The 18,898-nt window shown below is 35.4% G+C and overlaps 2 long non-coding RNA genes across 2 annotated transcripts; both read right to left on the bottom strand.

Moving 5' to 3' along the window:
- Positions 1 to 497: 497 nt before the first annotated feature.
- LOC104093564 (uncharacterized) lies at positions 498 to 1,675 on the bottom strand. Its single transcript, XR_011413560.1, has 2 exons — positions 995 to 1,675; positions 498 to 901 (listed from the first exon to the last, which is right to left on the bottom strand). It is a non-coding gene; the product is annotated as an uncharacterized lncRNA (long non-coding RNA).
- A 2,763-nt stretch (positions 1,676 to 4,438) lies between these two features.
- LOC138906728 (uncharacterized) lies at positions 4,439 to 17,639 on the bottom strand. Its single transcript, XR_011414333.1, has 3 exons — positions 16,934 to 17,639; positions 7,722 to 7,809; positions 4,439 to 6,163 (listed from the first exon to the last, which is right to left on the bottom strand). It is a non-coding gene; the product is annotated as an uncharacterized lncRNA (long non-coding RNA).
- Between the last annotated feature and the right edge of the window lie 1,259 nt (positions 17,640 to 18,898).

Genomic DNA, 18,898 nt, shown 5'->3' with positions numbered 1-18,898 from the left:
ATCAGTCGAAAATCAGTCAAAATCGTATTTTTTCGACTGAAAAGTATCAGTCGGAAAACATGTGATCGCAATATATTTATGACAGAATCAGTCAAATATTTACGACGGATTCAGTCGCAAATTGAAAAATACATGGATATTTGAATTTAAGTCATTTGCGATCGAATTGGTTGCTAAATTTGTGACTGATTCAGTCGCTTAAAAAGTTACGACTGATTCCGTCAGAAAATTAAATAATAAAATTAATTTTTAATTAATTATTCCGACTGAAACAGTCGTACATATTGTTTAGAAATTCTCAACTTGCGACTGAATCAGTCGCAAATCTTAATTAAAATCTTTTAGAAATTCTCAATTTGCGACTAAATCCATCGCAAATCACGGTAATTTCTGCTGAAATTTGCGACTGATTCAGTCGCAAATCTGGGAATTATTTAGCAAAATTCTGCTGTATTTTAATTACACCACGTGCCAAATAAAACAGCCAACCAAACACCTAACAACCAACCAAACACCTAGTATAATAATTCAAATCCAATATTTACTACAAAATGAACAATAATATTTTTAACAATCCAACCAACTATCAAACAACATAAATTAAACATGTCTCTAACTTCAACTCTAAAACATTCAAATAGCTTACTCAGACCCAGTCTCCTCCTCAGACTCAGACTCAAACTCCATTGCAGCTTGACTGTCTTTCTTGCTTTTAATTTTTAATAATTTTTGGATCAAAGCCCGAGTTGCTTGAAATTCTTGCCACATTTGATCCACTCTTTGACGCATAACTTCCATGTCTTCTTGGGAAACTGATGCCTCATTGAATAATGTTGTTGTGGACGACTGGAGGATGGCTGTACTCTAATCCCGTAGACTCGACCTTTATTTATTTTTTTCACTAGAAATAAAGAAAAGAAAGTAAAAGAAATAAGAAAACAAATACGCAACTTTCAAACTAATACCAACATAGATAATTACATAATATTTATACCTTTATTCATGCCACCAGCCGTCTGTGTGCAAATTACAGTCATATCCTTCGGGTCGGTTGAGTTCCTTCAGGCTGAGTTTGTCGCCATGCATCAAGATTAATATGATACTTATCCTGAAATAAAAATAATACACGTTATATAAATAAAATAAACCAAGAAGGAAAAATAATATAGTGTTGGTGTTGGGATCATACAAATGTCTCTGAAGCACATGGTTCGACCAATCCTTCTCTTGTGCCGTCCTTCATCATCTTCTTCTTCTTGTGGGTCTCCGTAAAGACCTCAACATAAGTCACATCTCCCCCACATTTCGTTTTTTGAAAATTAAGAAGTAATTAGAGATATATATTTATATATATATGCTCAATTTTCATACTTGTAAAACTAAGAATATTTTATAATGAAATTATCATTCTCAAACGATGGGCTGCAAAACTAATAGAACTTCCTGTATACAACGCTCCACCCTTAGTTAAAGCTCTGTTTAACTTTACCTGTTCACTCTTCTTCTTCCACTCAGGGGTGTTCCACTTCGCCAAGAATTGATTCCAGACATCTTCACGTCTCCAATCAGGACTTTTTTCACCTCTCCTAGCAACATGATATGAATTTGTTATCCATTCTGTTGTCTCTTCTCAAAGTTCTCATTCACTAGATTTTCAAGTGCAGGCTGCCATACGCACCTAACCTGCAAAATTGAATAAATAGTATTAGACGAATGAGGATAAGTATTAATAAAAATTAATTTATTCTTGCCTTAAATTGTTGCCACATATTCATTCTAATCTAGTACTATATATTTCTCCAAGAATTTCATGGCTCATGAAAAAATGGCTTCATAGATTTCATCACCATATGCACGGCCTGAAAGGATGGCAAAAACCTGCATTTAATTTAACATAGAAAATGTCATTAAATTCATTATATGTAAAAATTTATTGAAAGATTTTAAAAGGAAATTGAAGGAAAACTCACTCGTCGCCATGGGGAACAATAATTAGCCGATGAAGATGATCGTACTGTACAGTCCATCCAGTACACTGTCTCACGGTACCAACAACTGTAGAAGTACTGGTAGATTGGGATGCAGTTACGTGAGAGCCTCCAATATCCAAGTTAGATATACTTGGAGTGGATAATGATGGAGATGATAATTGAGTGGGCGATGTATGAGGCACAAAAGATGAACCACCATGCTGGCTACCATGATGGCTCGGGGATGCAATCAGTGGTGAGCCACCGAACTGACTAGCAGGATCACGCGTGAAGGAAGCTGAGAAATGAGGCGTGGGTATAAAATTAATGGTGGTCGAAGCTAAGCCACCATGAGATGGCATAGAGTAATACTGAAGCGAGCTAGACGGGGGAGGGACTTTGAAAAAGTCAGATGACTGTGAAGCTGGCATGGAAGAACGAGGAGGCATAGGAGGAGGGCTCATATATGGTATAGGTGGAGGAAGCTGACTTGGTCTAGGTAAAATATATTTTTTTCTTAGATTTTTTATTTTATTACCGCGAGAATCCATGTGTGTAATGAATATAAAATATTTACATGTAAAAAAATTTAACATAACAAATATAAACATAAAGTAAACATAATAAATATAATAATATAAACATAAAAAAATAAAGATGTCATTAATTATATAAAGTAATTTTATTACATATTATAATGAAGCACACCATAACATATAAATACTGAACAAGTCATAAAACACACAAATAACTTAATACTCATCACTTGTTTCATTTTCATTTTCTTCATCATATAATTCTTCATCGCTTGTTTTATTTTTATCATATAATTCTTCATCCTCGCTTGTTTTATGTTCATAAATTGAATCTTCCTTTGATGTTCCCTCACCATGCTCAGTTAAAATTGATCTTAGGACCGAAGGATCGAATTCTTCGTATAGGCCGTTGCTATCCTGTAATTCATTTGCTAATTCATCATCCACCACTGTTTCAACACTTGAAATGTCATTTTGGTACGCTACATCCAATGCGTCCTCTACTTCAACTCTACCCACTGGCTTAGATTTTATCATTACCCGCCATGCAGATTTATTCTTGCACAAATAATAAGGTACATAATACACTTATTTCATATTTTGTGCAATAATAAATGGGTCATAGAGTCTATACCTCCCCGTGTGCTTTATTTCAATAATTTTATATTGAGGATGCACCTTCGTACCTCTATTTGGTATTGGATCATACCACTTATACCAAAAGAGTACCAATTTTTTCTTCGGCCAACCCACTTTATACTCAAGTTCTATGATCTCTTGAAGCACACCATAATAATCAATATCTCCATCGGCTTTGACACACACGCTACTATTATTTATTTTCTTACCCTTAAACCATTCTTCTGTATGAAACTTTTTTCCCATTGATACAATACTTAGTCATCTTTCCGACTCTAGGATCAGGTCCCCAAGCTATATCTTGCAATAATTGGTTATTTACGCCATTAACTGGATTATGAACCTATAAAGGGTAAAATAATTTAGAATTATTTAAATACATATAACTTATTATAATTTACCGTTAATAAGACCGTGTTAAATATTAAGTAACACTTATAAATTCTTTAAACCATTATGAAAACTTTGGATAAACAAGCTCTTGCCCATATGTACCCACAAACTAACTGTCCGACAAAATAAAAAATTTCATTAGTTAAAACGATGATGAATCTTTAATATATGTCGGTAATATAAATGTATACTTACTTATAGTAACGTCGGACCTCTAGGCAATTCAAAAGTACATGTGTTGTAGCTGACTTTAGTTCCATCTCACTCAAAAGTCGTTTTGAACTACGTTTTGGACTCCCTTTACCTGGTTGATTGAATATGGAAACTGGTGGATATGAAGGATCGGTGCCTCCATCGTCATGCCGATCAGGTCTATTTCTCAAACATGGCACATCATGTTCAAAATAATATGAAGAAAAATAAGAAATTTCTCTAGCCACATATGCCTCACAAATCGATCCTTCAATCCTAGATCTATTTTTGACAGTCTGCTTATATTTTCCAATAATCCTGCATATTAGTATTTTATTTAGATAGAATAATATTAAAATGAAGCGCATAAGGATAAATGATTAATATTCATTAATTACCTTTCAAATGGATACATCCATCTGCATTGAACTGACTCTCCAAGCCATGGCTCATGTGCAAGGTGAATTGGAAGATGTTCCATCACGTCAAAAAAACCAAGAGGGAAACTTTTCGCCAACTTGTTTAAAGTTATGGGAATGTTACTCTCCATGTAAGTTAGGTTCTCCACCCTCAAGGTGCTAGAACACAACTCCTTGAAAAATAATCTTACCTCTTTAATGGGCTTTCATATTCTATCAGGCAATGCATTAAACACAACATGCATCAAAGATTCCATGAAAACGTGATAATCGTGGCTTTTCATAGACGTCAATTTTCCTTCTTTCATTTCAACACACCTAGACAGGTTTGATGCATACCCATCATGTATACTCAAATTATTAACCCTATTAAAAATCTCTCTTCTCTCCTCCAAGGTGAAGGTAAAACTAGCCTTGGGTTTCTGAATCTTGTTGTTCAAATATGTCAGGTACAACTCACTTCGCCTACAATATTTCTTTAAGTCCATCTTGGACTTCAAGTTATCCTTTGTCTTGTTGTTGACATCCATCACAGTATTAAACAAGTCGTCAAAAAAGTTCTTCTCGATATACATGACATCAAGATTATGCCGAAAAAGATTGTGCTTCCAATAAGGTAACTCCTAGAATATGCTCTGTTTAGTCCAGTTGTGTGTTGCCATAACCAGGTATCTTATTAGCCAAGGGATACTCAGTTACCTTTGGCAGATCCCTAACTCTATTCCAAATCTCTTCTGGAGACAAGACGAATAGTGGCTCCTCATAATCAGTTTTGTTCTTCATAAATGCACTAGTATTTCTCCTGAACTCATGATCCATTGGCAAGAAGTGAAGATGGCAGTCAAACTATGTGTTCTTACCTCCATATATCGAAGTGAATTCCTTTGTATATTCCATATAAGTCGGGCAAGCTAACTTTCCGCAATCGACCACCCGAACATCATTTCATAAGCAGTAAAATCATTTATAGTCCACATCAAAGAAGCATGCAATCTAAAGTTTTGCTTAGTTGATACATCATACGTTTCTACGCCTTGATGCCACAATAACTTCAACTCATCAATCAAAGGCTGCATGTAAACATCAATCAACCTTTTTAGATTGCGTGGATCTGGAACAATACAAGTGAGAAACAAATATGGACTTGTCATACATAACTCAGGTTGAAGATTATACGGTGTAACAAACACCGGCCAACATGAATATGGTGCAGCAGAGACTGCAAATGCAGTAAATCCATCAGCACATAATCCCAACCTAATATTTTTTGGTTCACTAGCAAAGTGCGGGAATACCCTATCGAAATGCTTCCATGCTTCTCTATCTGAAGGATGACATAAATACCATCTGGCCTTTTATGCTCATAATGTCAGCTCATATGAGGAGCGGAGCTCATTGATGCATACAACCTCTTTAACCTTGGTATAAGGGGTAAGTAGTCCATCGCCTTCACCGGGATCTTCTTCTTTTTATCATTTGTGGCATCCTTGTAACGAGACTTGTTACAAAATTTGTATCTCTCTAGAGATGCATCATCCTTATAGAATAACATGCAACCATTCTCACATCAATGAATCCTCTCTGATGAAAGACCCAACTTGGAAACTAATTTTTTCGCCGTGTGGAAATCTTTGGGTAGGTCAATGTTACTCAGATTAAGTTCATTCATAAGCTGTCACGACCCAAAATCTAACTAGTCATGATGGCACCTAATCCAACCCGTTAGGTAAGCCAACTTTCAACCATCCAATTCCAATAACAATTATTAAAGAAATTTAAGTAAATAATTATCTTAACCTTATACATTCCCCAAGAACTGGTAGTACAAATCATGAGCTTCTAAGGATAGAATATACAAAGCGAAAATAAAATAATACATAGTCTGTTTGAATAATACATAAACAGAGCTTTTATAAATCTAAGGCTACCCTGAACAAAAGGCAGCTACAACAGGAATGCAGGTATATCTTCAAGTCCCGCAACCATTGAGCACAACAACAACATCAGCCAATATCTGCACACAATGTGCAGAAGTGTAGTATCAGTACAACTAACCCCATGTACTGAGTAAGTAACAAACCTAGACGTAGGTTGAAAGTAGTGACGAGCTTCCACCAAGGTCGGGTCTAAAACCAATAGTCCACAACAATCCATTATAACATAAAGCAAATAATGCCAGAAGTAACTCGGGGATAAAATACCCAGCCAAATCATGATTTCAAAAATAGTAGTTCTTTCTTTCAAATACATCAGTGAAAAAAAACCAAATCGTTTGCTGTAGTTGCCAAAAATATGAATTGTTTGAAAACAATAAATTTCTCCCAAAATCTTGTCAATAATAAATAGGATGTTTCATTTTCCTTCCGGATAACCCGTGTAAAAACAAATACATCACTATGCCCATCTATTAACAATGTGTGAAAAATCATGAATAATGTGATGCAGTACAGTACGAGGAGATATATCTCTATGCATGTATGTCATGTGTGCATACCAATGCAATGCGACTCAATGATAAGATCATAAATAGCCCCTCGGGCAGAACATCACTCATATACAGCCCCTCGGGCAAAACCTCACAGTCACTCATGCTACTCGGACATACCTCACAATCACTCTGGCCACTCGGGCATACTTCCCAATCACTCTTGCCACTCGGGCATACCTCACAATCACTCATGCCTCCCAGTCACTCAGACTCGGCACTCGCACTCGCACTCAGTAGGTACCTACGCTCACTGGAGGTGTGTACAGACTACGGAGGGGCTCCTACAGCCCAAGCGCTATAATCTGCACGGACAACTCACGTGCTATAATAATAAAGTATGCTGCAGGCGGGCAGCCCCGATCTACACTCATCCTCACAAATCAGGCCCTCGGCCTCACTCAGTCATAAATATGCTACAGGCGGGCAGTCCCCGATCCATACTCATCCTCACAAATCAGGCCCTCGGCCTCACTCAGTCATAAATATGCTGCAGGCGGGCAGCCCGGATCCACACTCATCCTCACAAATCAGGCCCTCAGCCGATATCAAACATGCTGCGGCGTGCAGCCCGATCCCATAAATATACAACATGTTGCGGCGTACAGTCCGATCCCATAAATATGCAACATAAATCAGGCCCTCGACTTACTCAGTCATAAACCTCTGAAGCCACTCGGGCATCTCAATAAAACAGAGCATTCGACCCAAAACATTTATATGCATCAAAATAGAGTCATAAATTTGAGTTATGATATGCAATGAAATGAATATGACTGAGTATGAATTTTTAATTTAACACAATAATTCACAGCAATATGACCTCTGAGGGTCCCAATAATACTGGCACATGGCCTCAACATGATTTCTAATATGCTTTTCAGCTCAATTTCTTCAACACATAAAACCGCATGGAAAATGTCAAGATTATTTAACTATAAAATTCCACATAAACAATTACGTCACAATTTCTATAGTGCACGCCCACACCCCCGTCACTTAGCATGTGTGTCACCTACCAACAATTCATAAAATACATATATTCAGGGTTCATACCCTCAACTCCAAGATTAGAAGAGTTACTTACCTCGAACAAGCCAAATCCAATGTCAAGCAAGTTAAGCAATGCTCCAGAAATTTTACTCTGCGTGTATCAACTTCCAAACGGCATGAATCTAGTCAAAATTAATTTGATTCAGCCCACAAATTTTATAGGAATTAATTCCATATCAAAATACTAATATTTTCACAAAATCTGAAATTACGCCCCAAAAATCATCCGTGGGGCCCACATCTCGGAATCCGACGAAAGTTACAAAATATTAACATCTATTCAACCACGAGTCCAACCATATAAACTTTACTCAAATCCAACATCAACTCGACCCTCAAATCTCCAAATTAAACCAAGATGGTTTTCACAAATTTTTCCAACTTAATTCACCAATTAAATGCTAAAAACAACCATGGATTCGGGTAATTTAATTAATATTGAGTTAAGAACACTTACCCCATTGTTTCTTCTGAAAATATCCCAAACATCGCCTCAATCCGAGCTCCAAATCGTTAAAAATGGAAAATGGGACGAAGTCCCATTTTCTGAACTTAAACTTTCTGTCCAGACCTCTCTTCTTCGCGAACGCGACAGGTCCCTCGCGTTCGCGAAGCACAAAATGTGCTTCCCAACATTTGCTCTTCGCGAACGCGAGACACTGTTCGTAAACGCGAAGGCAAAAGTCCATGCCCAGTATGTTTCCCTTCGCGAACGCGATACCCCATACGTGAACGCGATGCACAACCCAGCTTTTCTTCGTGAATGCGAGACCTCCTCGCGAACACGAAGAGTAAATCCTGCCTGCCACAAATTACTCTTCGCGAACGCGAAAGAGAAAATCTGAAAACATGCAGCAACATATATCAGCAATCTCACCAAGGCCAAAAATGATCCGTTAACCATCCAAAACTCACTCGATCCCCTCGGGAAATCAACCAAATATACCAACAAGTCCTAAAATATCATAAGGACTTAGTCGAACCCTCAAATCACCTCAAACAACGCTAAAACCATGAATTACACCCCAATTCAAGCCTAATGAACTTTGAAATTTCTAGTTTTTACAACTTGCACCGAAACACATCAAATCACGTCTGATTGACCTTAAATTTTGCACACAAGTCATAAACGACAAAACAGAGCTATTCCAATTTTCAGAATCAGATTCCGACCTCGATATCAAAAAGTCATCTCCCCGATCAAACTTTCCAAAAATTCAACTTTCGGCATTCAAGCCTAATTCCACTACGGACATCCAAATATTTTTTCGGACACACTCCTAAGTCCAAAATTACCATACGGAGCTATTGAAATTATTAAAATTAAATTCCGAGGTCGTTTACACATAAGTCGACATCCGATCACTATTTTAACTTAAGCTTTAAATCTTATAACTAAGTGTTCCAATTCATTCCAAAACCTCACCGAACCCGAACAAATTACCCCATCAATTCACACAACTGTAAAGTATAATTTGAGCAGTAAAAGGGGAAGCAGGGTTGTAATACTCAAAACGACCGACCGAGTCATTACATAAGCCCAATGATAGAATTAATGCCTGATTGAGAAATAGAACTATCCGATTTAATCTGAAGTAATCGAACATCAACAGACAACTTGGAATGCATTGAGCCTTCATACAACGGATAACTAGCTTCCTCTAACTCTTTGAAGAACTTCTTAACCTCATCATTTGGTTCAGATTGAGCCCCCGGAAACATCTCAAAGGCATCCCTCATCATATCATTGAATCTAGAATTTTCAACGTTATTCTCCACTAAGGGACTACCCTCTTTACTACCAAAAGAATTATGAAAATCAACATCATTTACGCTATCAAAAATCTTCCCATAAGCAATCCACACATAATAATTTTCCATAAATCCCTTTTTAAAAAGATGACATGTAACAACATATTCTCCTAATAACTTAACACACTTGCATTTCACACAAGAGCACTTAATCGTTCCTTCAATACGAAAATCATCAAGTGTCCTTGCCTTAGCAATAAATCCAACAATCCCTTCTTTAAATTCATTCCTTAACCCCACACGATTAGGATGATTCCTATATACATCCACCTACGATGCGCAAATGGCATCTACACAAATAAAAAAACTTGAAATCTAAAAGATATTTAAAATTATTTAGTTTATTTAAAGTAATTAATAGGTTACTCAAATTCGAAGGTTCATTTTTTAAAGTATTATATTCTTTTAAAATTAAAATTCATTAACACTTGAAATCTTACATTTATCCCTATTCTATGTTATATAAATTAAATTTAAATAGCTTCTTATATGTTCATAAAGTCCACACATGGCCAATAATTTATCAAATCTATAAATTCCTTTTAATGTAGCAATTATTAAGTTTTAAATTTAATATTAGTCCATTTAATAAATTAGGAAGCGATAATAAGCTTAACTTCTTAAACTTAAAACTAAGGCTTTAAATTATAACTACTTAGTACAATTCCAAATCATTCTTCTCTAAAGTTAACAATTCCACATTTACATAAACTTCGCAATTGTTCACATATAGGTACTAACCTCAATTTCAAAAGTGAATTTAGTTTCAAGCTTAAATATTTATCTATGGCAATTCTAAAAATAAATCTATGGTAATTCTAAATAAACATCTATGAAAATTCTAAAATAGTTTTAAATTTAATTCAATTAGGGAACTAAAAAGTATCTAAAACCTAGAGGCAAGATATCAAACTACTTAAAAATAATACACATATCAAACATTTTTTTGAGGCTTCAATTTGGTCTTACTTCCAAATTAGTAGGTTCTCTTCTTACTCCAGAACTTATTCCCACAGAAAATTACATAATAAAACTTATAGATTGTCGTTAGATTTACATATTTCCCATTAATTAGAGAAATGTAGTATGAAAAAGCCTAAAACCTCCCAATTTCAATCCCTAGGTTAAAATTGCAAATTACTCCACAAAAACTATCCCCAAATTCCCAGGTAACATTGAACAGAGAACAGACCAAAAAGATATCAAAGGACTTGTCTTACATCCCTAGACCCAAATTCTCACACACACACACATACACACAAGGACTGAAAACATGAATTGAAAAACACAAATGAAGCACACAAGTAGCTGTGCAGAAAAAAAGTTTGAATCAAATCTTGATTCTTGCAAGATAAAATATTTATTATTTAGAGAAACTAAAACAGAGATCAACGTAATCTAAGTAGAATGAAGGGGTGAGGGGGCAGATAGGGGATCGGATTAACAAAAAGGAGGGTTGGAGAAGAAGAGAGAAGAGAGTGACGTACCTTTTTCGACGAGCAGTGGTTGTCGATGGCCGGGGGGAGGGGGGGGGGGTCTGGGGGTCTCAATGGAGGAAGAAGAGAGAAGAAAGAAAGAAAAGAGAAGAAAAAAATAGGGGCGGGGCTGGGGTTTTAAAAGAATTCTGCGACTGATTCCATCGCAATAATAGCAACTGTTTCGGTCACAAATTTAAAAAAATAAGCTGACCAAATTTTAAATAAGGTTGCGTCCATTTCGGTCGCAAATGGTCAAACAAAATAGTTTGACTTTTAGTTTCCAACCGAATGTGTCGGAATTTTTATCCCAAATTTTTAAGCCAAACATTCCGACCAAGGCTGTTGGAAATATAGTTGAAAGAATTTAAAAAATTATAACAAATATTATTTTTGAAATTTTCGATCAAATCAGTCAAAAATTTCCGACTAATTTTTTCGGTCGGAAATTTTCAGTCGCAAATTTGCTATTTTTTAGTAGTGTAGGTTCTAGGGATCTATTCTATTCCTTTATGTTTCTGGGGGTTATGTATTCAGGATGCAACTTATTTGATTAATTGGATTCCATCTACAGTTTTAGCAGGGAAGTCTCCCTTTGAGGTATTCTATGGAAGGAACCATAACTTACAGCACCTAAGGGTGTTGGGAAGTCTATGTTATACCACCAGTGTTGCTAACAAGAGTGACAAGTTTGGCACAAGAGCAATAACAGCTATCCATATGGGTTATTCAACTACTCAGAAGGGCTAGAGATTATATAACCTTACTGACAAAGTGTTCTTTGTAAGCAAGGATGTCATATTCAGCGAAGATGTATTTTCCTTTAATCAGCACATTATCAACCTAGGACTCATGGCACAGTAGAGTATTTGGATGGAGTTCATGACCCTTTTGATCTTGCAGCTGATGACACAAATCATGTGGATGGTGCCATTGTGTCTACACCTGAAGCAATAACTACTCCTCCTAACACTATGCCCTTGGATGGTTCAGAGGGTGGTGCTAATGAAGATACTATAAGCTCTACAACATGTCCTCATCTCTGACTGATGAGGTAGTACATTCAAGTATGCTAGAGCTTGATGGTGGATTAGGTTCTTACTTAACGGAAGAACAAGAAAGTCATCCAGAACTTCAAAACCTCATATTTCCCTAAATGATTATATTCACAAGGGGTCAAAGTCCAAATTTAATGTTGCAGTGGGATCTGCTTATCCTATGTCAGTTTATATGTCCTATGGTTCTCTTTCATCCCCCTACTTAAGGACCATGTGCAATTTCTCTACTGTTAGGGAACCTGACACTTATGAAGAGGCACTACATGATCCCAACTAGGTTGAATCCATGAAGCAAGAGCTGCAGGCTCTCCAAGACACAATGCATGGATGTTGGTTGATCTTCCTGTTGATAAGAGGCCCATTGGTTGCAAATAAGTTTCAAGGTTAAGTACAATTCCAAGGGGGAGGTTGAGAGATATAAGTCTCGATTAGTGGCTAAGGGCTACACTCAATAGGAGAGACTTGATTACCAAGAGACCTTTTCTCCAGTAGTGAAGATAGTTACTGTGAGAACTGTTTTGTCCTTGGCTGCTATACATGGCTGAGGGTTGCATCAAATAGATGTGTTCAATGCTTTTCTCCAAGGGGATCTTGTGGAGGATGTTTACATGGTTCCACCTCCTGGTCTTTTAGGTCAGGGGGTGTAAGAGATTCTGCAAGCTACAGAAATCTCTGTATGGCTTGAAACATGCTTCTAGATAATGGAATCTGAAGCTTAGTGAAGCACTTCTCTTTTCATGCTTTGTTCAATGTCACCATGATTATTCTCTCTCTACTAAGAGGTCATGTAATGATCTGGTGATCATATTAGTTTATGTGGATGACCTTTTGCTCACAGGTTCCTCTCTTTCCTTGATTCAAGAGGCTAAAGGCATGCTCCTCCTTCATTTCAAGATCAGGGACCTGGGGGAGATGGGATATTTCCTTGGTCTTGAAATTGCCAGGAGCAAGGATGGGATCTTGGTTTTCTCAAAGAAAGTTTGCGTTGGACCTTATTGCCGAGTTAGGACTTGCACGTTCAAAACCTGTTGGTACTCCACTGGAGGTCAACCAAAGGTTCACTAGTATAGAATTTGATCAGGGGTGTGAGAGTGGAAACATTGATGATGAGTTGCTGCCTGATCCTGCTAGTCATTAGAAACTGGTAGGTAAACTGCTCTATATAACTAGGACCAGACCAAATATAAGCTACACAGTGCAGAATTTGAGCCAATTCATGCATAGACCAAAGAAGTCACACATGGAAGGGGCTTTAAAGGTGGTAACGTACTTGAAGAATGCACCTGGCATGGGGATACTACTGCCTTCTAAGCCCTCAACACAACTCACAGTCTACTGTTATGCAGACTGGGCACCTTGCCCCATGCTAGAAGATCATTGAGTGGTTTTATAATGAAGATAGAAGACACTTTAATTTCCTGAAAGTCAAAGAAGTAGAATACAATGTCAAGGAGTTCAGCAGAGGCAGAATACAAGAGCATGGCAAATGTAATTGCAGAAAAAGTTTGGCTGATTGGACTGTTTGAAGAACTGAAGATGAAGTTGGAGCTGTGTGTGAAATTATTTTGTGATAGCAAGGTAGCACTCCAATTGCTGCAAATCCTATATATCATGAATGAACAAAATATTTTGAAATCGACTGTCATTTTCTTAGGGAGAAAATTCAAGAAGGACTCATAAACACTGAACATGTGCTTACAACTCTACAATTGGGTGACATCCTAACTAAAAGCCTTGAAAAGCCACAACATGAATTCATATTGTCCAAGTTGGGAATGTTCAACTTGTTCATATTACACGGCTTGAGGAGGAGTGTTAAAGGCATCATGAGTAGGAAGCCAGCTGACATTTAACTGGAATCAAGTTAGTTTGGGGATTTGTTAATTAAATAATTAGGCGTTAAGAGTTAGTTAGAGATGTTTTGCATAAAAGGATGTACAATGCATTTTCTTAATAGAACGGTACAAAAAAATATTTTTCTAACTGCTTCTCTTCCCAGCTTAATCTAGAAGCTTCCGTGGCTTGTGCTTAACAAAAACCAAGGGGGTTAGATGATATATCAACTATCTGTCTCGAGTCAGCCTCCATTTTGAATCTAGAAATTAAGTTTTACAAACCTCTTCCTATTGATTCTTGAATGGAAGGAAAAAAAACACACTATTGCTTCTTGTTTCTTGTTGATCCAAAATCAGATCACCTTATTGGATCTAACTGCAAAGCATGACACTACGAACATATCTCTTATCCCTTTAATTTTGAATGATAAAATGAGCTATGCCTTTCGGTTTTATATTATTCGTCGTTTTTGCATATCACTTAAAAATATTAATAGCCTTAATTAAAAGAGTATTTGTTTAAATTATCCTTTATATTTCCTTCAAATATCTCAGTTAATTAACAGTGAGTAGTTAGAGCATTAAGGGCAGATTAAAACTAATAAACTAATAACCTTTATATTTCCTTCAAATATCTCAGTTAAACTTTTGTTTTTTAAACCAAACATAACCAATAATCGTCGGGTTTTTCAATTTTGAATTTTTCGGGTTTTTCGGATTTTTTGTGGTTCGGTGCCGTATCTTACAATAAGCCTAACAAAATCTGAGTTCGACACATCAGTTCCTTGGAATAAGATTTTTGAGAGAATACTTCCAAAGAAAATACCATAACAGCTCTTAAAAGTAGTTGGTGTCAAAGACAATCATGTATCATGAGAGTTCTTCGGCAACTTTAGAATAACAACACTTTCTCAAGGATGCAACAACATGTATAACCAATCCCTGTTAAAACTAGCTAATTAATATAAAACCAGATGTATATCACTGGACATAAAGGAAACCATGGGATCAAGTTTGTATGCTTCTGCTTGCCACCAATTTCAACAGTTAACTCCAAGGGTAATTGCCAAAAAATATGGCAAGGGTAATTGCTAAAAGTTATGGCATGGGTACTTGCTAAAAAATAATTTTAATACTCGGGTGTAAATTAGTTTGGTTTGGGATTTTCTTTTTTACCTTAATGACATATATGAGCAGTGGACATAAATTGTAAGCCCAAATCTTATGTTAAAAAATAAAAACTATGACAAAGTTAAAGAAAATTATATAAATTATATTATAATAAATACTTTTTATGTATTATATATATATATATATATATATATATATATATATATATATATATATCGGGTTGATTTTTTTTAATTAATACCAAATCAAATCATTTATAGTCGGTGTTTTTCTTCTAAATACCAAATCAAATTAAACAAAACTACTAGTCAGGTTTTTTTTCCGATTTGACTCGGTTTGTCGATTTGGTGCAGTTTGCGGTTTGATTTTGTTCACCCTACTTGCATGTAATATAGACAACACATAATTACATATTCTAATCGAACATAAAATCGATACTTATCTCTTAAAGTGTGATCTCGATCGTGAAAAGAGCCTCCAAGCATGAGCAAAATTCGTCCACGAGATCATTCTCATGTTCCATGGTCTTCGATTGTGTTATCCAAATAATACTAGGAATTGTAAAAATCGTGGGGGCGAATTTTCTTCAGGAAAAATATGTAGTAAAATCATAGCTTCCTTATGGAATAAGACCCCTTTATATAGCCACAAGTTTTAGGGTTTAAAACCTTTTTCTAAACCCATTGAGTCCTTCTCTTCCATCAGGAAACATATGATTCAATTTAATTCCTAATTATTCAGGCACAACATGGACCACATAATTTAATTAACGAGGTTTCTTATTATGGACTTAATTTGAAATATCTGAATTAATACTACCATAATAAATTATGAATTATTGTCACACCACCTTTTTCCCGCAGGGGATAAGGGAGTTTTTTCAATTTAAGTGACATTATTCGAAATGAGATTATTTATTTAGTTCAGAGTCGCCACTTGGAATAATTAATGGTGTCCCAAGTCACCGGTTTATTCTAAATCCTAAATCGAGGAAATTGACTCTTATTTATGGTCTGCGAATACAGAAGACCGAGTAAGGAATTCTGTTAATCCGGGAGAAGGTGTGAGGCACTCCCGAGTTCCGTGGTTTTAGCACAATCGCTCAACTATTAATAATTGGCCTAATTATCTGATTTATTACCTGTTTTAGAACTATTGTGCATTTTTACCTTTGACCGCTTTTAATAAATTTTTAACCACTTTTAGTATTTATGGAAATTATTTGAACAAGTCGCGATGTCGCGCACTCGTTGTTTTTGTACATATTGCAAATCGCGTCACGTGAAACGCACCCGCGACTTACAACATGTTTGTTTTATTATTATTAGAAGTTGTGATCGGGTCACATTAAATGCACATCCGAATGGGATTAACGTATCGTGACCATGCCACGAAAACCATACCCACGGCCACAATAATTTATTAATCGCGCCTAAAACAAACTACGACGTTCAAATTTGTGATTCTTAGCTAATTTGGGATTGTTGTGAGGGCTCTGACTTACGGACTTGACTTATTTGGGAAGAAAAACATACTAATTATACGGAGAAAAGACAAACATATGATAAAAATCACAAAGATGACTTCGACTAAAGCGAATAGGCGTCACGTTGTTGCTACTGCATTTGAAAACTTATACACCAAAGCTTTAAAAGTTAATTAAACTATAAGATCCTATAGCAGCCTACTCCTAAAGACCTTAACCAAACAATTAATGAATCATATAAGTGTCATAAGCATGTTAATATCCATCTTCTCGAAGACGTGTTGTAAAACTCACATAGCAGACAAGATATAAACTAATATTGATGCATCTCTAAGGAACGTGATTAGAAAATTCAAACAGAACTCAAAAAGCCAACATTAAGCCCAACATTATCACACAATCATAAACATATAAAAATGGTAAAGAGAATTAAGAGTAGAGGAACGGACCTCGATAAGATTTCTTTATATATTCTAATCTCCGACGATTACAACTTAATGAGAATTCCGACGATTGAACTCGAAAGGAATATAAAAAAAACAGCAGCGACCAAAATCGAGCAAGGACCGAGAACCAGTAACAAAACTCGAACGGCTACCAGAACCTCAAAAAATCTCGAACGGGCCACGTGCTTAGAGTAACTCGGGCTCGACCAAACTTGTTAAAGAGCTGAATATTAATGTATGAAAAAACGCTTAACTAAATATCTCTTGAACAAGAATTAGAGGCAAAAGTTTTCTTTCAATGTATAGAGAAGAGATGAGCAGGCAAAGAAATTTCAGGGGGGACAATCATATTAGGCCAAACTCAACAGTAGCAGAAACAAGAAGAGTCGCCGGTTTTGTGAGCTCAAATCTGTCATGTTCCATCCATTTTCTCCCAATATTTCCAAGTATATATTTCTTGTTCATCTCATCATTTACTTGAAAATTTGGCTTTATAATGTGAGTCCAAAAGTGTTTTCTCAATTTTTGAGAGAATCAGATCTAAGTTCTTGGGGTGGGCGGTGATTCTTGAGGAGAAGAAGATGAGAAGCCGCTGCTTCTCTTAGCTCTAGGTCGTCCCTTCACTTGGGGATTTAGTAATTTAGGTTAGCTCCCCCGATTGGGGTTTTATGTGTGGTTTATATATGGGGATAAAAATGAAGGAATGTGGATAGAATATTCTTCCAAAAAAAAAAAATGAAATGGCCAAAACGCCAGTCTGCCCATGTGATGCCATGAGAATTTTTGATAAAAAGGAATCAAACTTTGTTATGAAACTTTGTCATTTTGTGCTGAGATGGCATAATCTTATTTGCTCACTTTTTATTTTTGGCTGATTTTCTTTTCTTGATAATAACTAAAAGAAAAACAAAACATACTCCTACTAAACTAAAAATAACAAGGTAAAATTACTATATACTCAATATCTTATTTATTAAAGCATCTAACTTAGAAATTAAATTAATATAGACGTAAAACATAATAATTGTTTTTTTAAAAACCCTTTTTTTTTTTTTGCAAATGAAGATAAAACCTATACTAAAAATGTGACTCTTTTTTTTATTTTATTACTGTTTTTAATTTCCTTAAGTAATATATTTAAAAGGAGAAATAAGAGTTAAAATATGTAGATTAAACTTAAAATATATTTACATACTAAAAAGTGATGAAAAACTCAAATATAGTCAAAAATTAGGTGCTCACAATTATTCCACTAAAAATCATAATTACACTCCTTAGTTCAATTTCGAAGTTCTTCCATTAAAACTTATTTAACTCCCTATATTAAGATTCAGTTACTAATCAAATAAATTATATTACTGACAATTTAATTTATTAATTATTTTATTTAAACTTTCGCTTAACTTATTTCATGTGACGGATACAAAATCCACATACAGGGTTTACACATGAAAACTTATAAGCTTTCATATAGATGTCATCAATCTCTAAACTGAAACATGAGTTTCATCAATTAATTATTATTTTGTCAATGCATATCATCATTGTCTAATTTACCAGGCATATTGACCCACAAAAGAATCTCGCTTTATTAAAAATAATAAACACTATACACAACTAGTAATATTATATCAAGAGAGTATACGTACATTTATGGACTAGAGACTTATTTTATTAAGTCAGTATAAAATACGTGTATCTACTTGATTTGTTCAATACATACAAAATATATTATCACAAGAAGTTGGAATTAAACCATTTTCATAATCAAGATAAATTATATTTAATTTTATTCTACAATCATTCATGATGGTTTGCCCAACTCCATCTTAGATTGTAAGCATAATCTTTATATTTATAAGAACTGATGATTTAATCTTTCGTGTATAAGATAAACTCTATACACTAAATCATCTACTTTATAGGTACATTACACAGACGAATACATGCTCTATTTAAATCTTTATT

This window comes from Nicotiana tomentosiformis, chromosome 2 (assembly GCF_000390325.3).
Source record: "Nicotiana tomentosiformis chromosome 2, ASM39032v3, whole genome shotgun sequence".
NCBI lineage: Eukaryota > Viridiplantae > Streptophyta > Magnoliopsida > Solanales > Solanaceae > Nicotiana > Nicotiana tomentosiformis.
Note: the sequence above shows the minus strand (reverse complement) of the source record. Positions and strands in the feature narration are given on the sequence as shown.